The 23,730-nt window shown below is 48.0% G+C and overlaps 1 protein-coding gene across 2 annotated transcripts in view; it reads right to left on the bottom strand.

The window, feature by feature from the left end:
• LOC144138666 (monocarboxylate transporter 12-like) overlaps positions 1-23,730 on the bottom strand; it is a 58,554-nt gene that overhangs the window by 23,259 nt on the left and 11,565 nt on the right. Inside the window, exon 1 of one of the 2 annotated variants that reach the window (XM_077671054.1) lies at positions 1,697-1,943. The exons of the other annotated variant lie outside the window; for it this stretch is intronic. The gene's annotated coding sequence lies outside the window, so the exon portion shown is untranslated. Of the gene's footprint in view, positions 1-1,696; positions 1,944-23,730 lie in introns of those variants that run through there. 2 annotated transcript variants of the gene reach the window in all.

The raw sequence follows: 23,730 nt of genomic DNA, 5'->3' as shown, positions 1-23,730 counted from the left end.
AAGTCTCGGAGGCGCTTTTCATATATGGAGGACGCTTGCCTGAGCAGTTGCGACAGTTTGCGTGCTGTTGGCCACTTGGAAGAGTTAAGAAAAATTGTAATCTCAGCCGGAATCTGCGCGAAAAAGCAGACGACTATTACAAAATACTTCAGCAAATAAAGGTATGCTTCTCCAACGTGATTTTGATGTTTTTCCTGTTCATTCATTAATTCGGCATTCGGATAATTCGGACATTTTTCCCGGTCCCGTGAGATCCGAATTAACGAGCTTTTACTGTATATAGTACCCCACTAAGTTCCCCGGGCTCTATAGAAAACCTTTTTGGGGGTGCACCTAAATACGTCTCTGGTGTTTCAGCAAAATATCGAGATACAATGATCATTTTTAAGAAGTAGAAATCTGGGAGAGTTGTAACCTAAATTGGACATGGGTCCACTCAGTGTACCGCAACTTTTGGTGAATTGCATCATCAGCGTATTTTAAGAGAAGGAAATGAAGTGGCTTTACTAAACATACAAGGAATCTCCGAGCATGCAACCACCAACGCGAAAATTCCTGCCCACACTAGATTGTAGATTTACTGTCCTGTACGAGCGCAAGTAAAAAAAAAAAACATTTTTCTTCGTTGCAAAGTAAATAAATGGCACTATTCCAAGAAAGTTAACCAAGTTACGCGCTCGCTGAATTCCAGGTGAGTTATTTTTTATTGCCTAAGCTTTCTGTAAACACCCTACTGCACAAGAATTACGGTGACTAGTTCTATCTTACTGCATGTTTAATTAAGAAAAAAAAGCACTAAGTGTTGGACAGAAAAGGGAGACACAATTAACTGGTGCGCGCAGCACCGTATCTTGTTATCCACAGCACTCTATCAATTCACATCTCATCCTTTAACCTCCTCCTCTCTTTGCCTTGTTCAAACTTGGCACATTTTCGAAGAAACCAGACCCCAATGCCGCTTGACAAGTTTCAGCACTTCAAACCAGGGTGGAAGTTCTGTTGCAGAGTGGAGTTTTGTTGGGCAAGAATGACATGCGTCAACTGTAGAATAGGGAATCGTTATACACATACGGCGCCAAAACCATTTTTTTCATTCTTCACAGCCATACGTCTGTCAACAGCCACTAATTTGTATGTGCATTTTTTTTCTCTCTGAATATATCTTGTACCAAAGCACTGCCTTTAATTACGGCACTGAATTTTCAAAACTGGTCAATTATTTTCAAAATGCACACTTATTCGTTGTGGAACAAAAATTAACGGAATTGCATCAAGTTGTCTCTCTTACATCAAGGCAATTTTAAGACAATACGGGCTGAATGAAAATGTGATGTCCAATAGAGAGCCGGAGGGAAAAAAAATCCCGGTCCATCTCCGCTAACGTGAAACCTGGCGTGGTGCGAAGCATGAAGTGTATAAGTGTATCCTTGGTGCCTTGGCGTTTTTGCCGACGGAGATGAAACCGTTGGCAGGTAGAGGGATACAGCTTTGCTGTAAAAGTCTCTTGTCTTTGAAGCACGAAGCTCTCTATCGCAAGGCATGAACGAGTGTCCGGGTGTTTCAGTACCGTGACTACATGAAACAACGACGACTACGACGACGACAGGAGACGCCAACAGCCCCAGCCCCTAAGGGGGGCTTCACCCGTAAAAAAGAAAACCAATTCCCTCAGAGCATGGAACTTTTCTTGACTTACCTTCCCAGTGCAAGCGGTTCAAGATGACTACAATCCAGATCTGAGAAAGCCACCAATGATGATAACAAAGTATCCCACAGCTGGACTGCGTTCCCGGAGGAACAACCGCGGCTCACGACCACCTGCACTCGCACTCCATGGCAACTCCCCGACGGTCGCACAAGTGAGTGACCGGCCCCCTCCCTCCACTGCCAGGTGCCAACTGTCAACCTGACGACCGGCACCGGGGACTTCTCTCGGACGGAAAGTTAGAGAGAGATAGCCGGTTCCGCTCCCTCGAAAGATGCGATAAAGACAACAGTTGAAAGGCAGCCAGCCAACCCACGTGCACCAAAGGAGATGATAGTCGCAGGCAGCGATAAGAAACAAGAGCACCTCTTGCGTCGATGGCGCAATCCATGAATGGCACTTTCCATCGAGCAATGTCGCTTCCACTCTTTATCCTCCTTTTCGAAAGATGACAAGGACACTGGGGACGTTATCACTGCTGTCAGGGCAAGAAAGAACAGGCTGGAAGACAAATCAAGTAGTGGAGAACAAGGGTGGCAATGGAATGCTCGGTGTCTCTAAAGTACCGTTTTTTCGCGCATATAACCCGCACTAAAAATGCGAAAACTTCAGCGGCAAAGTAGGGGTGCGGACAATACACACGGTTTTTTTTTCTTCGGTGCAGCTTCGCGGCAACGCGCAGTGCGCCGTAAAGCTCCAACGCAGTAACACCGACTAAAGCGCTAACCACATGGAGCGATTTTTCCAGCGACGAGACTAGGATCCGCAGTCGCCGAACCGAAGTCGCTCGCCGAGGCAACCATATGACAGCGACGGCTCGAGCGACTGAGCATGCGACTGAGGATGTCGATTTCACTGTTTCCGCACTGCGCATAGTAACGCGCTTGGTACGCTGGATGTTTGCAAACATTTTTTTTTGTTCATTTGTCATAAAAAGCATGACTAAAAAGTATTACGCCTTTCTACCTTGCTTTTTGCACTTCATTGCATCTCTAAAACTGGTTTGGGTTAGCGATAGCGCACGCTTTTCCTTCTGCGCCTCGTTTCTCGGCTCCAACATGAACGCCGGGAAGAATTCGCTTTCTTGACGTCGTTTTTCCCACACGGGTCTCACCCAGTGTGAGCGGGAGCCTTCTTGCTTCAGCTTCAGCGTGTACACAAGCTTTGCCACGCAAAGCTTTCTTTGCCGCTGCACCGCAAACGTCGTCTGCGTGGATTTGCAAAATCTCCCCCCGTTCTCTTTCAAAACCGGAGGTTGCGTGCTTACGTAGGGACGCGCCTATTGGCTAGTCGCTGAGGCAACTTCCGGGAGGCGAGCGACTGTTTCTGGCGGCCCAGAACCGAGCGATTCGATGAGCGACTTGGTGCGCGGCGAAAAGTAGTTCGTCGCTAGTCGCGTCGCGCCCCAAGTCGCTCGCAAAATCGCTCCATGTGGTTGGGGCTTAAGCCTTCCATGGCAGCCATTGCGCAAAACATACAAGGACAAGGAAGAAAAAACAGGGACGAGCGCACTCTAAGAACTGAATTTTATTAGTGAATTGCGATGATCGCCTTGCAGTCAGTTTTTCATGTGTTTGTTGCTTGAGCAGTAGCATTGGTGCAGCCTTTCCTGCATCAAATGTGCGGGTAATGCGCGAGGATTCTTTTTTTTTTTTTCTTTTCCGGTGGGCTGAAAGTGGGGATGCGGATTATATGCACGGCCGGGTTATACGCGCGAAAATACGGTACTCAAGTAGAGTTGAAAGCAAGCGAGTAGCACATCGTTATTTGGAATCTTCGAAGGCCGCTGTTGTCACCAACCTCACTGCTTTCCGAGCAAAATTAATTTGAGACAGGGTCAACAGGCTTGCGCTAAGACGCGAGCTGGCAAACATACAGTACCTCGCGGTACCCGCAAAGGATTTACAAAAGTGAAAAAGCTGAAGAGGCAAGAGTAAAAAACCCAAACACTTTTAATTCCTCGTTGTCGACGCGCGAAGCCGCAGGGAAACTTTCAGGGTTCGCTGACCGCTCGAATGCGTTCTTTGGACCCACAAAAAAGCCACAACCTCCCTTAGGTTCAAATACCGCTTAAAGAGATAAGAGCACAACAGCTAAGCACATAATCCAGTCCCTGCAAACACAGGGTAATGGAAACGGCATAGGAGCACACAAAGCTAGTAAAGTGGCATTTTTTGTTGTTTGATTTTTAGATGTGAACTGTTGAAAGACACCGTCTGCCTTGTCCCCCACCCCCTCCTTCTCAAAATACACTGCCAGTTTAATCTACAGATTTACAAGCAAAGAACTCGAATAGAGCCTGAAGCAAGTGGGAAAAAAACAATTTTAGCCAACCAACACATACAAAACTACTTATTGACTTTTGCAGAGTGCTCTAAAAGGATAGCTACTCATGATACTAGCCAACACAAACAACCACTCATTCTCTCATCGACTTCAACTAAGTGACAGCTGCCACAGTGACAGGGAAGAGACAATTTCGAGTCTTCGAAGAAATGACCCCGAGAAAAGAAACAAATCTCCCGCCAGCTGGAATATCTCGACGCCATCTCCCAGCTATCCACTCATCGCGCCACAATTCCTTGGCACGCGCGGCTCAAAATGAGGCGCGCTATATTTACACGCAACGCCAGCACCAACCTCCGGCCTTGAACCTGGCCTCCCTACGGAGAACGCAATCTGCTCCTGAGCTTCTTACTCCTTTCCCTCCACCTCCCCTCTTTTGCATCCCCTCAGAACCATCTGCACTGCGCCGCACCTGTTGTCATGCGAAAGCAAGAGTGCGCGACAGCATGCAGCGGAGGGGGGTCGCTGGGTCAGAAATAGCCCAGTCAGGTGGCGCCGCGGAAATTGGGAACAGGCAGAACTAAACTCACAAGCAGAGATGCGTGTTTCGTTGTTTGTCCGCCAGCAGGTAAAGCTATTTGGACAAGCGCCACCCACGAGAGCTTCAAAGGGTGCTCTCCCCACCAAGAAGGCTGTCCCAGTTTTCTTCCGCGCACGCGAGCGAGACTGCTACGACAGCGTTCAAAGGGTTTCGAAGGAATGCACCAAATGACAAAAAAACAACAGAAAGAGTGGCTTTTGAAAGCACGTTATGACGCACGCCACGTTTAAACCGGAAGGAAATGCTCCGCAAAGCTTGGAAGGGAGCCGGGTTTGCTGGGGCAGTGGAGTGATTGCTGGGGCAGTTGTATGCATGCGGGAAAAAAAGCAAAGGACGTCGTTTTTCCATCCTTGTCAAGAGCGGACGCAGCGTTCGAACAAAGTGTTACATGCCCCAAACACACGCACAATGGTCTACACTACTGATTCGTTATGTGTCTGCATGGCTGATTCCTGGGATACAAACGCTGCATTACTATACAACAGAGGTGGAACACAGAAGCACAGGTGTGTTTTGCCACGTGACAAAATACCAGAGGTGGTACAAACCAAACCCGCCTCAAAGCCCAGATGTTCCTCAAACCTTCCAAGCGACCCAACATCCATTTTTTTTTTTTTTCAAACTAGAAAGATCACAAGGGGGGCCAATGCATCCCTCAGGGTCGAAACAGACACGCGAGAAGTTTAGCGTGACAACAAGAGTGCGTTAAGCATAGCCAAAAACCCAGCGCCGGAACAAACGCGAGGGAAAAAAAAAAGAAAAAGGTACAAGCAGCAGCTTCAAGGACCTCGAAGTGAACCAAAGGGACCTAGCTGCAACCTATTCTTTCCATCTCTCAGTTACAAAATATTCCAAGAAAAGTCACTGACCGGCCACACAACCAACATCTAGGGCAAAGAAAATGCAGCTGCAGGAGGGACTCACGGGACACAACTCATCGGAATGACTCACACAAGGGTGGCCAAATGAATACAACAATGGCGCCACATACAACCCCCAGCTGGGAGTGACTCGCAAGGGGAACATTGTTCCCGTACATATGGGACCTGTAAAATGCTGACGACTGTTGCGAAGGCTATGCAGGGAACAGGCCCTCGTAAAGGAGGGAGGGAAATGGGGGAGAGAAGGTGCTGACGAACACATCATAGCGAGAGTAGAAAATGTGGATGGGGTAGCAAAATACGAACTGACAGGACGGCTAGTCGTATAAATGCTGCTGCAAACATTAGAAGCCCCAAGCTCGCTCAGAACAGGAAATAGGTTCAATGTGCGCATTGCCTGCTTTGAGCACCTCTACAACCGCTTTTTTTATAGTTGTACATGCTCCTTAGAATACAACACGAATCCCAGACACAGTAATAAATTTCTATAAAACAGCCCTCAACATCCTCATTTTAGTGAGATTCCAGGAACACTATAACTGTAAACGAACGCTTAAATTCAGCACTTGTCAAAATTCAATGTCGATTCATTATTTTACGGCCCTTCGTGGAAAAAGACAGTGGCAGGGGAGGCTAAAGTCGATTAAATAGGAAAAAGCGATGACAGGAAATGAAAAAAAAAAAAAAAATGGGCGGGGGAAGGAAACAGCTACCCTCCGACTTCCGGCCCTGAAGTATCGGGAACAGCTGTCGATCCACACCATACAGATGCACTATCCACACTAAGCACAGCCGTTAATGCATTATCCCCGCAAAAGTTAGTTTTTACAGCGCAAGTAAGGTGGGGCAACTGCACGATTTCTTGCCGAATGACGAATCTAGTGCAAATGTTTCCTCCCGTAGATTTAAAAGATTAACAGTTTTCAGAGTGACAACATTTGGCAAACGCAACATCACTACCCTCATGCCCCTATTTGACTAGAACTGACAGGTTTAAATTATCTTTCTCTCCCGCTCAATAACTGAATGCAATTCTTTGACATAAGCATAGCCCGCAATCATGCAGTGATGCTTTGTTGTTTTCTTAACAGCAGAGCTGTTTCTGCTGGCCGTAACGAATGCGGCGTCATAAAAACATTTAGGGTCATCGTTACTCTTGCCGTTTACCACGCACGTGAGCACGTTGCAATAACTACCAAGAAAAAAGTTCACCATACAGCTCGCGCTACAGACACCCAGTTCGTGGCCGCCGGTTCTTGCGCGGGCTGACGCGTTCCACTTTGGGAGAAATGCGACAGCCTGCGGACAAAACGATCCGGGCCCGCCAGTCATACATGAGGAAGACGACAATATTACGATGACTACCACTACCACACTGCAAAGCAACGATCCGTAACATGTAAATAAACAATTTCAAATTTCAAAATTTCAAATTTCAATTTCAAAGCGTGGTTGTGTCCTTCAGTGCTTACATGGAAAAATCCTGCAGTTTCGCTGTGGTTCAAGCCTTGTGCGACTTAGCGCAAGCTTCGCCATTTCTTTTTTTTTTCCTGAATTCGTGTTCGCTTTGTACTTTGATTAGCAATAAATGATTGGATTTCCGTAACAGGACGCCCATATATGTCACCCACAATGACATTGTTCTGTACATTTTACGACGTATACGACACGGCTGAGAGCAACTGGAGACGCAAATATCCGACGTGGAAAGAACCAGACGTAAACAGCGTCTAGACCCCGTTTGACGTAGCCCACCTAGCTGACCACGGAAGTCAACAAAAAATAGACGTGACGATGGTAGAAGACCAGCACGTGCCACACGTCCCACCTCCAAATTGCGTCACGCATGGCACGTTTCCATCACGCGAGATTAGACATGACAGACGTTGTCGTCTCCCACTTGACATCGTCACATCATTCACCTCGCACACGCTCCCCAGCTCAGGAGAATTCTATCAGCAATCGATGATTACCCGCCGCAGATATGTCACAAAGGGGAAGGCCGCGAAGTGTCCTCTAGCCACTTCGACTTCGAGACGCGAGCTCCCCACCCCCTTGACAGATAGCGCCGAGCCTTCAAGAGCGATAACACGATCCTCATTTCTCTGAAAACGGCCTCCCTCCAGCTGTCGTAAAGGCTGCGTTGAAGAAAACGTAATGTAAATTCCTTCCGGGGGCACTCGAGCGCTATCGGAGATAGTGCCAGTACGCCAGCAACGATAAAAAAGGAGGGGGGGGGGAGAAGTTATCGCTTCATTTTGCACACGTCGTCTGTGCTATAACTGCTTCCCCGACTCCTCCGCAAACAGTACTGCAATGAGGATAATTCCACGCAGAGATAAGCCGCTTTGTTGGAGCATACGGCCACTCCAGTCTCAAGAAGATAAGTCGGCACCGTCTCTGAGGAGGCTTTTGGTAAAAGTTAAGGATAAGAACATAGACCGAGCAGTAGCAGCAATTCTGAAAACAGTAGAGAGTTTTAGCTCCGTGTTGAACGCGCGTACCGGGTTGACCAGGGGCGGTATTCTCGTAACTGTTCCTTTTGAAAACGTCCCTTTTGCGTCCCTTTCATCGTTACGTACTTCCGGTTAAGCAGTGGGCTCTGACAGTAGGTTTGCCGCACTTGCGTTACGTCACTTCCTGTTGTTTGCTTTTAGCCAATCAGGGCTCGCCAAAAGGGACACTTCTGAAAGGGACGCAAAAGGGACAAAACTCGAGAATACCGCCCCAGGACCCTTCCAGTCACTTGTGCATTCCTCACGGTAGGGTGGATTAGTTGCGTGGACCGGATGATAAAAATTTGTAGTTTCTAAACTTGTGCGCGCGCACGAGGAAATGGTAGCTGGTTTCAGCTGGTTTATGCCTGAATTCCTAGCTGGACCCGGCTGGACCTAGCTAAATTCTCAGCTGAATTCCCAGCTGGGTCCGGCTGGGACTTTAACCATAAACCAGCCGAGACCAGCTACCATTTTATCTTGGGTGTGCATTCAGTGGATACACAAAACTGTTGACAGACGTTCTTCACTTTAAAGGTATCTGCTTTGTATGTGCATTCACTGCCTTCACAAAACTTCAGACAAAATTTCCGACAGGCTGGAACATTTATTGACATTTAGAACTGCTCAGGCCAGCCAGAAATAAAGATGAGCGAATGGATTCACGCGATAAGCAGTAAGCCTAAAAAGTTTGCACATCGTATGGGCACAGCTGCTTCAACCTGCTCCAGTTTTCAGGTCAGGCACACCAACAGACACGTCAACCCGATGCACTTAAAACCCCCAAAACGACCTCTGACCTATCCTATATTCTGCTTAGCTGAACGATTTTACGCAACTTGCACTGGGGCTGCTAAGGTAATGCGATTGAGTGCGCGAGTGTGAAAATACTGGCCAACAACTCAAGACTATCCGTCTTATCTCGTCAAAGCTGTGGACCCAACAAAGTGCGGGGTGAGAGGCCTGTGCAAATGTTCGGCAGGTTTTTATTTGCATGCACGCGTACACGTTTAACTGACAGAAAAACGAACGGCGTGGCACACACGGCACACAAAAAAGTTTCGAAGTTTTTATCTCTCAGATAAGACCCTAGCGCAAAGTTACCAAAGTAACTGATAAAGCTCCACAACTTCAAAAGCCAACGGCCTCTCGCTGCTCAAGTACGGCGTCACCTCTGGAAGGAGGCCAATTCGACCGGCGTCTTTCCAATAATTAACGCGCGACAATTGCAACGTTACCTTTATAAGAACTGCCTTTGCCTTTGGAAACTAAAGAGACATAACTTTACACCCATGGATTTCCTAGGCAGTCAAGGTAGTTAGAGCGCCAGGCTGGTGATTATAAGCAAACGACTAAAGGCCGGACAGCAATGTGAACACCGACCTTCCAGGTGCCATTTCCTCCGCTTTCAACAATGCAAATCAAGTCAAAATGCTTACCTTGTATGTGGCAGAAAGTTTCGCAGTTTTAAAAAACATGGGGAATGTTTTCTAAAACTGGTTTTAGATTTTATTGCTAGGCAACAAAGCTAGCTCGTGAGTCGACAAATCTGCCACGTCACTTCTGTGTAACCGTTCCTTCACGACATTCAACAACTCACAGTGGATGCAATTACCTAGCAGTTATTATGATTCAAACAAAGCATGTTTCAAGAATTTGCTGGGCATATATACGACTCAAATTTTGTATAGCCAAGAAAAACCTCACGAGGCTCGCAAATCCTGTTTTGAAGCTTTTTAAGGAAATCGTAAACTCGCGCTAAACTATATATATGTGCTATAAAAATAAACGTACTGCAGTGCGAAAGACGAGTGTAGTGACATTTTGGTCACGAACATTGCAGTGCTGCGTGTATTTTTTTCCAACAACAAAGGTGTTTTGCGTGAAGTGATTATATGCAATAAAAGTTACTACTTTGTACAGAACCCAATTTTTCAAGGATTGCAATTTACAATCTTGGTTGTCTGCTCCGATTTAAAAAAAAAATGGTAGTTGACTGCTCTTGTGCAAACAAAACACAAAGATGCTTTATACAGCCTTCGGAAACATTAAATAAAAATTTGGTATTGCATGAAGTTCACTGTTGACCACTCAAGAATCCTGAGGCGTCCGGCTACGAACAAGCTGCTTTTTCTATGCCCGTGACCAAACTGCAAACTGATATCCGACTACACAAAATGCTTCATAATGATAGCTAAGAATGACTTGTTGGCGGGCGAGGTTTTTTTACGCAGTTTTTTTACTTCCAGTGATAGGTTAAATAAATAATACCCACCACGAAGGCGAAATATTTATAACATTTGGAACAAAGATACAGCAGAGCGCTTCCCCTGAAATTTTAAGTCATAGCCAAATTAAAATCGGAGTAAACAGGCCGCGTTGCAATTGAGGCAGAGTGAAAGGAATGAAGCGGCTTCCAGCAACGAAGCTCAATTGATGGCGCGGCTCAGGAATAATAGTGGACCAAGGCCGTCGAATCTCCGCCCTTAAAAGCATTTCAGAATACTTTATAGGAGGAATATTATCGTTTACGAACTCGCATTGATATTTTTGCTTGTCCCAGGCAGTACAACAAGATTTGGTTTGTCCCAAAACAGAGCTAGCTCACTACTTCCACATGCCTGCAGCTACTGAGAGGAAATATACTGTTCAACGACAGGTTGGCTTAGGTTTCGGTGAAAAAACAACTGAGTACGAGTGCTTCCAACATTCAAACATTCAAGGAAAGACACCCACTCTGAAGCACAAAGAGAAAAGGGCTGGAGCGGCACATTCAAAGCAGCCGACGGTGAGTGGCGATTTCGCTGTTTGAGCAGACATTAAAGCGACAGCAAAGCCATATCCTCCTGTATAACGCCTTTTATACAGGAGGCTGTGGCAAAGCGTACTCCTTTACTCAAGTCCTGCGAACGGTTCGCGGTTCAACTCTTGCAATCCTTGCAGTCTTAGCGGAAGCTTAGATTAGCGGTGTATGTCTAAAAAAAATATCGCCGTGGCTTACAGCTTGAGATATGAGCGATAAAAGTAGATAGCCATAAAGATCAAGAATGAAGCAAAATAAAAATTTCCCGCACACAGAAAGAAACCCATATCAAAATTTTACGAGTGTTATATCTTCCGCCTCTAATGCCAAGCTTGCAAGCTAAAGGCCATAAAAATTGCGTGTAGAGGTTAATCTCCGATATATTACTTTCCTGTCGAAAGTAGGGGGAAAAATACTGCTAAAAAATGTCAAGCAACCGCACAAAAAATTTGTACACTCCCCCCGAGTATGTTTTAACTGCCCACAAAAACTCACGACATGCCCTTACAATCTGCACTGTTCTGTTAGATGTAGGACATTCTTAAATGGCAACAAAAACAACGACTGAAATGTAAATAGTGTTGATGCCCTTGGCCTCCATGATAATGAGTGCATATCGCCAATGCGCAGCGAGCCACCACTTTACAAGCAGTGCCTGTATAATCTGAAGGAGAAGCCCTTGACACCTTCATGCATCACTGGGCTGCCGCACGTGCCGTCGCCTAGTTCACGGCCACGGGGGATTTAAACCATGCCGCCCGAGCTCGGAACAACGGCGTACGTTGCGTACATGATTGCCCAAAGTCCAGCGCATAATATTCTCTGCACCTTTTTCGGCGGGTAGTTGCAGAGAGAGAGTGTTAATTCGGCCGAACCGTGTTGGGCCATCTCAAATTGTATACACCTGATTTGAGTGGACCCTTTTTTTTTCCAGCAGCGACCTGCGCACGCGCGGGCTGCCGGTCCGCCATTATGCCAGGGCAAGATGAGATAAACAAAGGGGGGGGCTCAGCTCCCTGCTTATTTATTTATTTATAATACCTCAAGGGCCCCGGTCAAGGGGTGTTACATGAGGGTAGACAGTTCAAAAACAGATGATTTGTTCGATGGCTTCTTTGAAATGGGCGACGCTGGAGTGGTGCATGATGTCAGCAGGAAGATCGTTCTATTCTCTTGATGTTTGCACAAAAAATGAGGAGTGATGAGCAGTGGTATGCGCACGGGGTGGATAAACCGCTTTCGAATGGCTACTACGGCATGAAAGACGATGAGCTGGAATGGGAATGAGCTGGAATGGGAATGAGCTAGATGAGACGATGAGCTGGAATGGGCCAGCTATGCCTTCTAGCGCTGCGGGGTCAACCCTGCAGATTAGTAACGGGAACGTGCGCCTGCAACTGTGACATTCAATGAATGGTACAGGTGACGGGTGGGCGCGGGAGAAACTGCACGACCAGGACATCTTGTGCAGGAGTTCTCGAAAGCACGACTTTTTTGGGGTGCGTGCTTTACTGCCATTTTTAGTTCGCCGTGGCGGCCGCTAGGAGGACCGGTACTGGAAAAAGGTCCATTGGTGAAATGCAATGAAAATGATAGACAGCCTCATCTGTGCACAACAAATTCCTCACATAGACGTGTGATAAACATTCACCTACCTGACTATAAAGTTGTTCAAATAGGTGGGCATTTGAACGCAGTAACGTTTCATGTCTCTCCAACCTGTGAACTGCACATGAAGTCACCTAAACTTTGAAGATACAGTATGCTGGAGACTGTCTCTCTAAATGTCATTTATAATCTACACAAACAGGTTTCAGAAGCAACTTGTGTGCAAGCTTGAGTGAGCACCTTGAACAGCCAGCACGCAAGTTCAATATCGTAAGCGCAGATTTTTTTGTCCTCTCCAACACAGTCGACCCTCGATCATTATAACAAACACTGATAATTAAATTACTGAATGCAACAAACAAAATTAAAAACTTCGATAGTCGTGCTGAATTGAAATGCAACTTAATTTTAGGCTACAACGTCACCATGCAGCTAAAAACAGTATCTAGAGTGCAGGAACAGAGCCTCTATAAAAAATCTTCCCCTTGACTGGAAGGTTGCATCACACAATTGATTGTGCGGGGAATATGTGGGGTATTTATTAGATGCGAAGCATCTCATGTTCGGGGCTGTGTCCCTCCCTCCCTAGTTGTCGTTGTCCGCCGTCCGCACTCTACTGCGCATGCGCGCCTCTTCAGCCCCGTCAGCGTTTGGTCTGACGTCAGCGCAGTCCACTATTAATAAAAGAAATAGTTACAACGAAGGCACGCGAAGCTGAACGTCACCGGAAACGACGAACTGAAAACTAATGGGAACTTCAGTCGACCCCATGGCTGCTTCACATACTACTACGGTGGCTAGAGGCCAATACTACTCAGGGTTCCCCTACGGGAAGATGGTTTAATTTTTTTGTTCTCCATAGCATATAGAGGGGCATTGATATGTATGAGAATACGGTATACATTTATAGTACGGTGCAGGAATCAAAACGGCGCTCTTTAGTTTTTTTTATTGTGCCTAGTAGGATGGTAAGTGCCTGCTGCAACAATTTAGGTGCCTACTTTTCACTTTAAGTGCGATTTCATTACAACAAGGTTCGAATGTGTTGCGCACGACCAATGGTTTTGTGTCAATCGGCTACACTGACATCTGGCAGTAAGGCAACCAGAAAACACGGTCCCAGCCGACGTTCTTTACGAGGACTTCATCGCCCATTTCCAAATACGCCGCTAGCCGCACAGTTGACCTCCTTTCTCAAACAAAGAGCGCCTGCCAGGGAAAGATACGCCCTTATCTGCAGGCTCCACTGAAAGCGTTCTCTGCACTAACGACGTGGGAGCAGCTGTACACACCGAGCTGCCGAATGCACGGACACACAGCAGAAAGCTTAAAGGGGGGACCAGTGATCTTAAAAAAAACTTTCCAATTTTCAGATAAACTTTGTGAAACTTGTTAGACTAGCTGTTTTTTTTCTGCTGATTTCAAATATGCCATTATTTTTTCAGTTGGTCATTTAGTTCCCAAGATAATCTACTAGAATTAGACATTTTTGGTCAAACAATAGAAAACAGGGTGTTGGTCATAAAACTGTAATCTTTATATTTTTTAATACCCTGGTGAACGCAACAATCAAAGCAGTTTTTTGATGCATCGCTCGGAAAATAAATAAACTTTGGTGGCACAGTGGTAAGGAACCGTTTCGAATGCCCATTTCAAACACGAAAGTTTAATGTGCAGTAAAATTAGTCCTAAGCGGTGCATCAAAAACCTGGTTGTCTTACTGCACTCACCAGTATTGGAAAATGTAAAGATTACAGTTCTATGACCAACACTTTTTTGTCCATTGTTTGACCAAAAATGGCTAAATCTAATTATCTTGGGAACTAATTGGCCAACTTAAAAAATAATGGCATATTTGAAATCAGTGGGGGAAAAACAGCAAGACTGACAAGTTTCACAAAGTTTACCTAAAAAACAATTGGGCACAGGAACTACTGACATAGACAACGAAAGCCACGAGAGGAGCCACTTCTATAACGCTGAACATTCTAATGGCAACTAAAAAGGAATGAGTAAACCGCACACGGTGTACCGTTTACGGCTTTACGGTGGCTGGCCTTCCGAGTTGTCACGCCCGTTTCATGTGAACACTGAGAGAGACCGAGTGGATAGTTGCTGATTCACGTTATGACAGTTGGAGGGGACGCAATAAAGATAACCGCGTTGTTGCAGGATGCGAGAGCCTGTGTGCGGAATTGCAACAGGCAGCGCTGGGGACGTATGCGAGAGACGGTAACGTGCGTTGTTGCAGTGCGTGTCTCGCTTGGTTTCACGTCGACCAGGCACTGCCAAAGCGTTTTTCCACACAGGGATGGGACGAACTGACACTGCAACTTTCTGTTGCAACCCATGCGCTATTAAAAACTGCTATACATTGCTTTTTCTCAAACCACAAGACGTAATACTATGTGCACCTCAAGCTCAAATTGGGTTCTTTGTTGAAATATATAAGAAATGCCCGATCTTGGTGTTCAACATCCTCAGCGCAACAAGATGCAAAGAGAACTCGAAGAAAGTGCTAAGAATCCGCTCCAGTGTTAATTTGCACGCTTCAGCAGCCAGAGCGCAGCTGAGGGGTGGTAATTTCTCGTAACTTTGAAAGAGAAAAAAACATTGGAACCTGTCCAAAACACCATTGGACCATTTGGAAATGCAAATGGTTCCAATTAGTTCAATGGTGTTTTGGACAGGGCCAGTTGGATTCCCACGCTTTTCTTCTGGCTGAAATAAATTTCCTCAGCCCACTTCCTCTTACACCATCCTTCTACCCATTTTCCTTATCAGGCCTGGAGCCTGCCTAGCCTCCAATCCCAGGCGAAAAAAACAATTGTCGAAAACACGATTGGGCCAAATGGAACCATTTGCATTTTCAAATGGTTCCATTTGAACCAATTGTGTTTTCGGCAGGTCCAAATGGTCCTCCAATTGTTTTTTTCGCCTGGGATAAAGCCTCTCTCTCTCCCTCTCTTGCAAGCAATTCAACCCTGCAGATATTACTACCCCCTTTTTCTATTCCTCTGTTGCCCTGTTCGCTTAGAAAAAAAAATCATTCTGCTGTGCATTTCTGTCAAAACAGGTAGGTGTATAGGCACAAAAAAAACGCACTGCAACAGTCCATGAAAACCTTCGCAAAAAGTGGCAAGCACTCAATAAATGCCACTTGCAATGCCAGCCAGCTGTCAAGCAGAAAACCCACATTGCTGAAATAAAGGTACCGACAAAGTCTGTTCTGATCCACATGGCAGCTACGAACTTCCTGAGCCCACCAGCTGTTACTTGACACACCATGTGTTTGGAAAGGCAGCGGGAATTTACGTAGCATACATAGGCCTAAAAGCACAGACTTAGAGTCCGGCGTGACGGCATTGGCCCCCTCAGTTGGTCAGAGAGGTGCTTAAGCATGCAGTCAATTTGAGCCGTGTTGCTCCTCTCGTAACAAGCCCTAGCTTGGTCAACTGGAACAATGCCCAATTGGAACAATGCCCAAGGTGGAATGCATACAAGCTCCAGGTTAAAGGGGCCACAAAGACGTATTGGTTTATTAAAAAGGCTGTAATGCGCATTAACAGCATTAGCGCATTACAGCATTAATACCAATTTGACCACCAGCCTCAAACAGGTAATCGAAATATTAAAGAAAACAGATGAAGCAATAGCGACTATGCTCGGTGACAACTTAATTTAAGAACGGCACCGGAAGTTGCCGCTGTGCCTTATCTCCGCGCAGCACAAGTAGGGCGTTACTGGGGATATTTCGAACATGGCGTGAGCCGTTCCCGTGATTTTTTGGACTTACTATGCTTATGAACGACTCCAGTGACGACAAACAAACTGCGTGAGACAAGGCAGACGACATCACGCATTCATAGCGAACCCCTTTCAAAACGCGCGCGCACTGACGTCACGGGTCCAGCGCTTTGGCGGAGTGGTACACTACATGAGGTGGTGCCATTCTTGAGTTGTAACTAATAGCGTCCTCGATAAACACGCACCGGTGTTGCCCCCAAAACCGGCGCGGTGCACAGTGCCCCACGACGGTGCGTACCGGCACGGAGCGTTGATCGAGGACAAACGGGGCGGTTCTACCCAGGCGCCATCTCTTAATCTAAGAAATGAACTCATAAAAACGTTCACAAGTAACAATACAGCACTGTAATGAGACACAGCGCTATTTGAAAGTGGTATTTATTGAAGGCCAATGATTATATGTACGCACAACTTAAATCCGTCACACATGCGGAACAACGTACCGCCACCGCTTCCACTAAACAGCTACATACAAGCTGCTTCTAATCTTCGTTTGAGCCATAATACGAGTGCCTGTTTTGTTCCGCCCTTCCGTTACAGCAAAACAAGTAGGTCTTCATCGTCTAGGCACTCCGGTAACAGTTCATGATAATTCGATCGAACGAAACGAATGTCAATCCCCAACTTTCTGGCAATGCATGCAGCCGTCTTTGAAGTACACAAAGTTCGCGTCCTCATTTACAATCACTGGCCGTTGTTACCGCCCGTTAGGAGACTGTCGCATCGTTGCCCGATGAATTCACAAGCACGCCATCCTTGTCAGCAACAATACACAACTCCGGCCGCCTTGACACGAGTGCGCAGTGATGCCAACCTGAGGCAACGCTTTATCCCTAGAATGACCCCTCAAAAATCCCTAGATAGCAAACAAAATCCCCAGATTGCATTTTTTTTAATTTTCGCAAGTTGGCATTCACCTTTATTAGTCTAAACGCAGCTTGCTCTTCGCTTCGTTTGCTCTGAATCTTATTAGAGTTAAGATACAGCTTACTAGCAGCAACTGCAGCTCTTTTCCTTCGAGTGTACAGCACACCTCAGAGTTTCCACAGTTGCACTTCACTTGTGAAGACAAGTTGTCACTCGCGACGACAAGTTCGGACAAGTTCCTTCGACAGCACACCTCAGAGGTTGTTACTGCGAGCACCTCGCGTTACAGAACCACAGTCGCCCTCTCTCGGCTTGCACAACACCAATGCTGTTTTAAATGAAAAAAATAGAAATAGCGAAGGGAAGTTAGAAATGAAAAATAGAAATTAGCAAAAAAATACATTCTTTGCAGTTTACCCCGAATTATCGCCTATCAAGTTCTCAAGTGAGCGTCCATGCGCTAACCCTAACGCTTCGGCGAGCCGGTTCCCGGCTCCCGTTGTGGCACTTGCAAGCATGCCGGCGGACGTGGAATCCTCTCCCACCACTCATGCCGCTTCTACCGAGACCATGGACTTCGACTCGCACAGTGGCCGCACCATTCACGCCGACAGCCCGTGGATCCAAGTTTTACACTCACGCTTCAAGAAGAAGACGGCTCATGCCCCGAGCATCGTTACTAACCCGAAGACAGCATCGCTACCAGCCGCGCCACTACGAGATGCCTCCACGCAGCGGCGCAACCCTCTACCACGCCTGCCTCCCAATAATTACACCGTGATCTACCGCCCCCGATCCGGCCTCGATCTTTCAGCCTGGTCGCCTCACCTACTCACACAAAGCTTAGCGACGGCAAGCAACATTCCGCAGCAGGAATTCTTCTCTCAAGTCACAATTCAAATTCAGACACTCCAAAACCTCATTGTAGCTAGTACGCCGAGTGAAATTCACGCCATAACCCTCAGCCGCATCTCCTCTGTTCAACTCAACTCTGTCCTGTACGAACTTCTCCCGTACCTGAAGCCTCCACCTGACACCTGCCGTGGAGTCATTCACGGTCTTGACCCCGGCACCACGAACGAGAACCTCCCGGACCTCCTCATAGCTAATGAACCTCGCCTTCTTCACTCGCGCATGCTGGGTCGAACCACGTCAGCCCTCCTCACATTTCAAGGCCCGCACGTCCCCTTTTATGTAAAAGTCGGCAGTCTCATCTACCGCTGCCGCCCGTTTCGAAGAACTGTTCAGTTCTGCCGACTGTGCGGAGAAGTCGGCCATCGGCAGGACGTCTGCCCACACCCCGACCAACAAGTCTGTCCCGGCTGCGGAACTCCCAATCCCACCGATGACCATCGATGCTCACCAAATTGCAAGCTGTGTGACCTTCCCCACATCACCGCTTCCAAGGACTGCCCCCAACGCCTGATTCCAACGCTGCCCGTGGTCAAGCGGAAACATCCAATGCAGCCACCAGTCTCGACCTACAATAGCAAGCTTCCGGACTCAACAAATCAGGCTCGAACTACCAAACCGGTGAGCTGGTCACAGGCCGTTCGTAGCGCTCCCACTGCTCAACATTTTCCTCCCCTTCCACCCACGCCATCAAGTACTCGTACCCACACTACCGTCGACACACACACCACACCTGCCACCTCATCTTCGTCCGCCATCGATGGCCTCCTCACAGAACTACGCAATCAAAACGCGATGCTCCTCCGACGCATAGAAGCCCTTGAACAAGAATCACGCACTCGCAGTAGCGATCGCGTTTGCCAGCACGAAGATCATGTTCGGGTTGAACAATCTGCGCCCTCATCCCCGTCATCTCCTCCTCCCCCACCCATCATCACTGCTGAAGAGATTTCGGCGCTCATAGATAGGAAGATACAAGTAGCTCTTGTAGAAGTGAACCAAGCACTAGCCACAACTACCAGATCAATCGTCCAGCTCGGAGAAACTATCACAGCCCGAATCACAGCCCTAGAGCAGTCTCACTCCTCTATCGGCCAGATGCTTGAATCACTTCATCTCCGTCTCGATTGCCTTGAACTCGAACAACCCCAAAACCCCAAAAAGCCTAAAATCGATCAGAGCAGCGACGAGCAACTTGCCTCTATAACCCCCCTTCCAGATGACTAACGCCTCCACTGTTACAATCTTCCAATGGAATTGCCGCTCTTTCCTCAGCAAACGCTTTCAACTCGGCCATTATACTCAGCAACACCAACCTGACATTTTGGTCCTACAAGAATCGGACACCCCTTCACCAAAACTCAGAGGCTACGAAGCTTACACTCAAGATCCGAGTCACCGCACCGCCACGCTCGTATCCAAGACTCTCGCCGCCCAACTACACGACATTGCATCGCCCATCGCTCATACCTTTCTGGAAATTCTTCCCTCCCACCCGAAGAGCACAAGCCTGTTCATTCTCAACATCTACAGCCCTCCAACGCACTCCCTCACCACCATCGACCACCTCATCCACAACGCAATTCGCACCTCTCGTACCGCTCCTCTCATTGTTTTAGGTGACTTCAACGCTCCGCACCCAGCATGGGGCTATCATCACGCAACCAAAAAAGGGGCAACCTTACTCAACGCCACACAGCAGCACGTTCTCACTCTCTGCAACGACCTTACCACCCCTACACGGCTGGGCAACAGTGTATCACGAGATACGAACCCCGACCTCACCTTTTCACATAATATTTCCTACCTGGAATGGCAGTGTCTTGACGACACATTGGGCAGCGATCATCACATTATCTGTATCACTATACCCCGCCTCACCCTCAAACCTCGCATCGGTCAAGCCACACTCACCGACTGGGAATCCTTTCGTAAAGATCCTGAACCCTTTCAAGACACTATCACCAACCTAGAAGAATGGACTTCGCAATTAATCACGGCTGTCAAGAAGCATTCCAAGACAATTCCTCTGACGGTGGAGAATCCCTCAGTTGACTCCCATCTTCTCCATCTATGGGAGGCTCGCCGCGGCCTCGTTCGTAGATGGCGGAGGCAGAAATATAATAGATCCCTGAAACGTCGAATTGCTGCCCTGACCCAAGAAGCTGCTATCTACGCGCACACCCTCCACAAACAAAACTGGGCTACCTTTTGCGACCAGCTCCAAGGAGCACTCAGCAGTAAACGCACGTGGCACCTCCTCCGTAGTCTTCTTGGCTCGAAACCTGCCAAAGCTGCCACCCACAATCACGTCCGCCGTCTTCTTAACAACTATCCCCATTCGAATGATCAGCTACTAAAAGAGCTCAAGACCACCCTTTTTGGTACCGACAGCAATACCTCTCCTTTCTGCCACGCTGATTACACTGGCGCTCCAAATCCTGCCCTTGACGCTCCCTTTACGCTGCAAGAACTCGACCAAGCTATCTCTTATCTCACTAAAAATACCACTCCTGGCCACGACCGTATAACTAACAAAACTATCCGTAACTTGGGCAATACCCCTCTAACTGCTTTACTAGATTTCTTCAACAACCATTGGACAAACGGCACCCTCCCTCCGCAATGGCGGCACGCAGATATATCACTAATTCCTAAGCCCAACAAGCCAATCCAGCTCTCCAACCTTCGCCCCATCTCCCTCACCTCCTGTCTCGGTAAACTCTTTGAACGCATGGTTCACACCCGCCTCACTACTCACCTTGAAGACAACGACCTATTCCCTCACACCATGTTCGGCTTTCGCTCACACCTCTCAACTCAAGATGTTCTCCTACAGATCAAAGAGCAAGTCATCGATCACCTCAGCAAAATTCATCCCAGTGCCATCTTAGCCCTCGACGTAAAGGGCGCTTTTGATAACGTCACCCATCAGGCCATCTTAGAAGGACTTCGAGAAACCCAGTGCGGTGCGCGTACATACAACTACGTGCGGGCTTTTCTAACCGACCGAACTGCCACCCTTGGCATTGGACCACTTCGATCTGACACATTTCGCACTCCTCCCAAGGGAACCCCACAAGGATCAGTTATATCACCCCTCCTCTTCAACATCGCTCTCCTCAAGCTCCCACCTCTCCTTCAAACCATTCCTGGCCTCCACCATGCCCTATACGCTGATGATTTAACTCTTTGGACGACCACCGGATCTCCTGGCATGCAACAAGATACCCTACAACAAGCCATCGACACCATTCTCGCTTATCTCCGCCCTCGGGGCCTCACGTGTGCCCCCAGCAAATCAGCCCTCCTCATCCTCCGCTCCCGAACTCGTGGGCGATGTCCAGTTCCCACACCCGATCCTGCTCCAACAATCGGTTCCACACCCATTCCTAAAGTACACACCCTTCGTATACTCGGAGTCCAATTCCATCAAGATGGCTCTGGCGCTGCAGTTCTTCCCCACCTTCAAGCCACTGTCACCCAACTTACCCATCTCATCAAGCGCATCACAAACCAACGTCAGGGCCTCAAAGAAGACGATACAATACGACTAATTCAAGCACTTTTAATTAGTCGGATCACATATTCCACCCCATACATCGCCCTCAAACCCAGAGAACGGGAGAAAGTCGATATACTAATTCGAAAAGCTTTCAAAATTGGACTTGGCCTCCCCGCTCAAACCTCTACCTGTCGTTTCTTCCAACTCGGAATCCACAACACCCTCGAAGAACTCCTGGAAGCTCAACGCAACAGCCAACTCACCAGACTCCTCCTTACCAGCACCGGCCGACACGTCCTCCAGGTTCTCGGATACCCGACCCCACCTGCTTCACAAGCCCTTCAGCGCATTCCATCTTCAATCCGGTCCCACATTACTGTATCCAAAATTCCTAACAATATGCACCCAGAATTCAACCAAGGTAGAAGGCTCTCCCGGGTTAAGCATCTGCGTTCACAATTCCACTTTCATCCCGATACTCGCTACACCGACGCCGCCCTCTACCCCACATGCCAGGCTCATGCTCTGGCGGTTGTAAATTCAGAAGGCACACTTCTCACCTCCCTCACAACTCTCTCGACATCAACCACCACTGCCGAAGAAATTGCCATAGCCATCGCCGCTACAACTGGCTCCGAATACCTTACAATAATAACAGATTCCCAGCAAGCCTGCCGTAACATTCAACGTGGACGCATCTCACTTCCTGCATTACGCATACTCGCCTCAATCAATCCCCTCCCCGACCTGTACATCGTCTGGACCCCTGGCCACTCGTCCCTCGAGGGAAATGAGGCGGCTCACGCCGCTGCCCGCGCCCTTCCACACCGGGCATTTCCCTCAGGAACAGAACCTACGGCCCAGCCTCCTCCAACTCCCGCTGTTCCATCACGCTACCACGACATCCTGCACCATTATCGCAACGTTCGCCTCACTTTGCCTCACCCTCACCCTCAACTAACCAAGGAGGAAGCAGTCATCTGGCGTCGATTACAAACAAACACATATTACAACGCACCCATCCTCCACGCTATCTCCCCTACCCAATACACCCTCACCTGCCAATTCTGCCCCTCTCTTAATACTACCTACCACATGGTGTGGGCCTGTCAAAACACCCCATCGCTTGCCCCCAATCCCAGACCTTCCCCAGAGCAGTGGGAGGGCCTGCTGACCAGCTCCCGTCACGCTGACCAGATCTTTCTGGTCACCCGTGCCAGGGCTGCAGCCAAGGCCCAAGGGTACCTGGACTGAGGTGAACCCACCCCACCGAGTGACGGCTCAACCACCACCGTCTGCTCTAATAAATGTTTCTTCTCTCTCTCTCTCTCTTTGCAGTCACTTATTGTTGAAAACGCGTGGTTACTCAGCAACACCAGTCACTAAGCTGCATAGCGTTTCATTTCAACAGACTCTAAAAAATCCCTAGATTTCACAAAAAGACGCCAAATCTTTAAAAGAGACAAAAAACCCCTAGATCTAGGGATAAATCCCTAGGGTTGGCATCACTGCGAGTGCGGCGATGCGCCGTCGCTGCAGCAGACGGCGGAGGAAGCTCCTTCGCCGGCATCGTCCGCGATGCATCTCGGGACTGCACGCCGGCGCACCGTCGACTCTCTCGGTGCGCGGCGGTGCAACCAAAAATTGCCCCGCGACGGTGCACCCAGGTTTATCGAGGACGGACGGTGCACACCGGTGCGGTTTATCGAGGATGAAAAGGCGCACCGGTGTGCCCCGGTGTGCACCGGTGCGGTTAATCGAGGATGCTATAAGTATATCTAGCCACTTTCCCAGAATCTCGTATTAGCAACTGGTGGCCAACGACTTGAGCCACTGCCAAGAAACAACAATGGGAGATTACAGTGGGGCCTCTAGGTCCATTTGATCGCTTTACTTGAATGCTAGTACGCAGTTAAAAAACTGATCAAACTGTTTTCAGCGCCGCTCCACAACACGTCCCTCCTGCCCATATTACGTAACTACGGCGCAAAATCTGAAAGCTGTTCAGCATTTCTTGCGCTTTTTTCAATGAAAAGCATGTCTTTCGAGGCTCAAATGGAGCTGAGTGGACTACCAAAGCCTAGTTCTTTAAAACAGAACAAAGTTGTATTTCGCCTTCACGGACGCAAGTGCAGCTTAGAACGGTCGGATGCAGTTGTGTGCTAAAGCCTGTTCGCACTAGCAAGAGCACCTCACTAAAGCAACCTGGGAATTTCTTTATAAAACAGCAGAGGCAAGCATCTCTATATTCAGTTTTAAC

This window comes from Haemaphysalis longicornis, unplaced genomic scaffold, assembly GCF_048455015.1.
Source record: "Haemaphysalis longicornis isolate Haplotype H1 unplaced genomic scaffold, Haemaphysalis longicornis Haplotype H1 scaffold_5, whole genome shotgun sequence".
In the NCBI taxonomy this organism is placed as follows: Eukaryota; Metazoa; Arthropoda; class Arachnida; order Ixodida; family Ixodidae; genus Haemaphysalis; species Haemaphysalis longicornis.
This window is presented reverse-complemented; position numbering and strand designations above follow the sequence as displayed.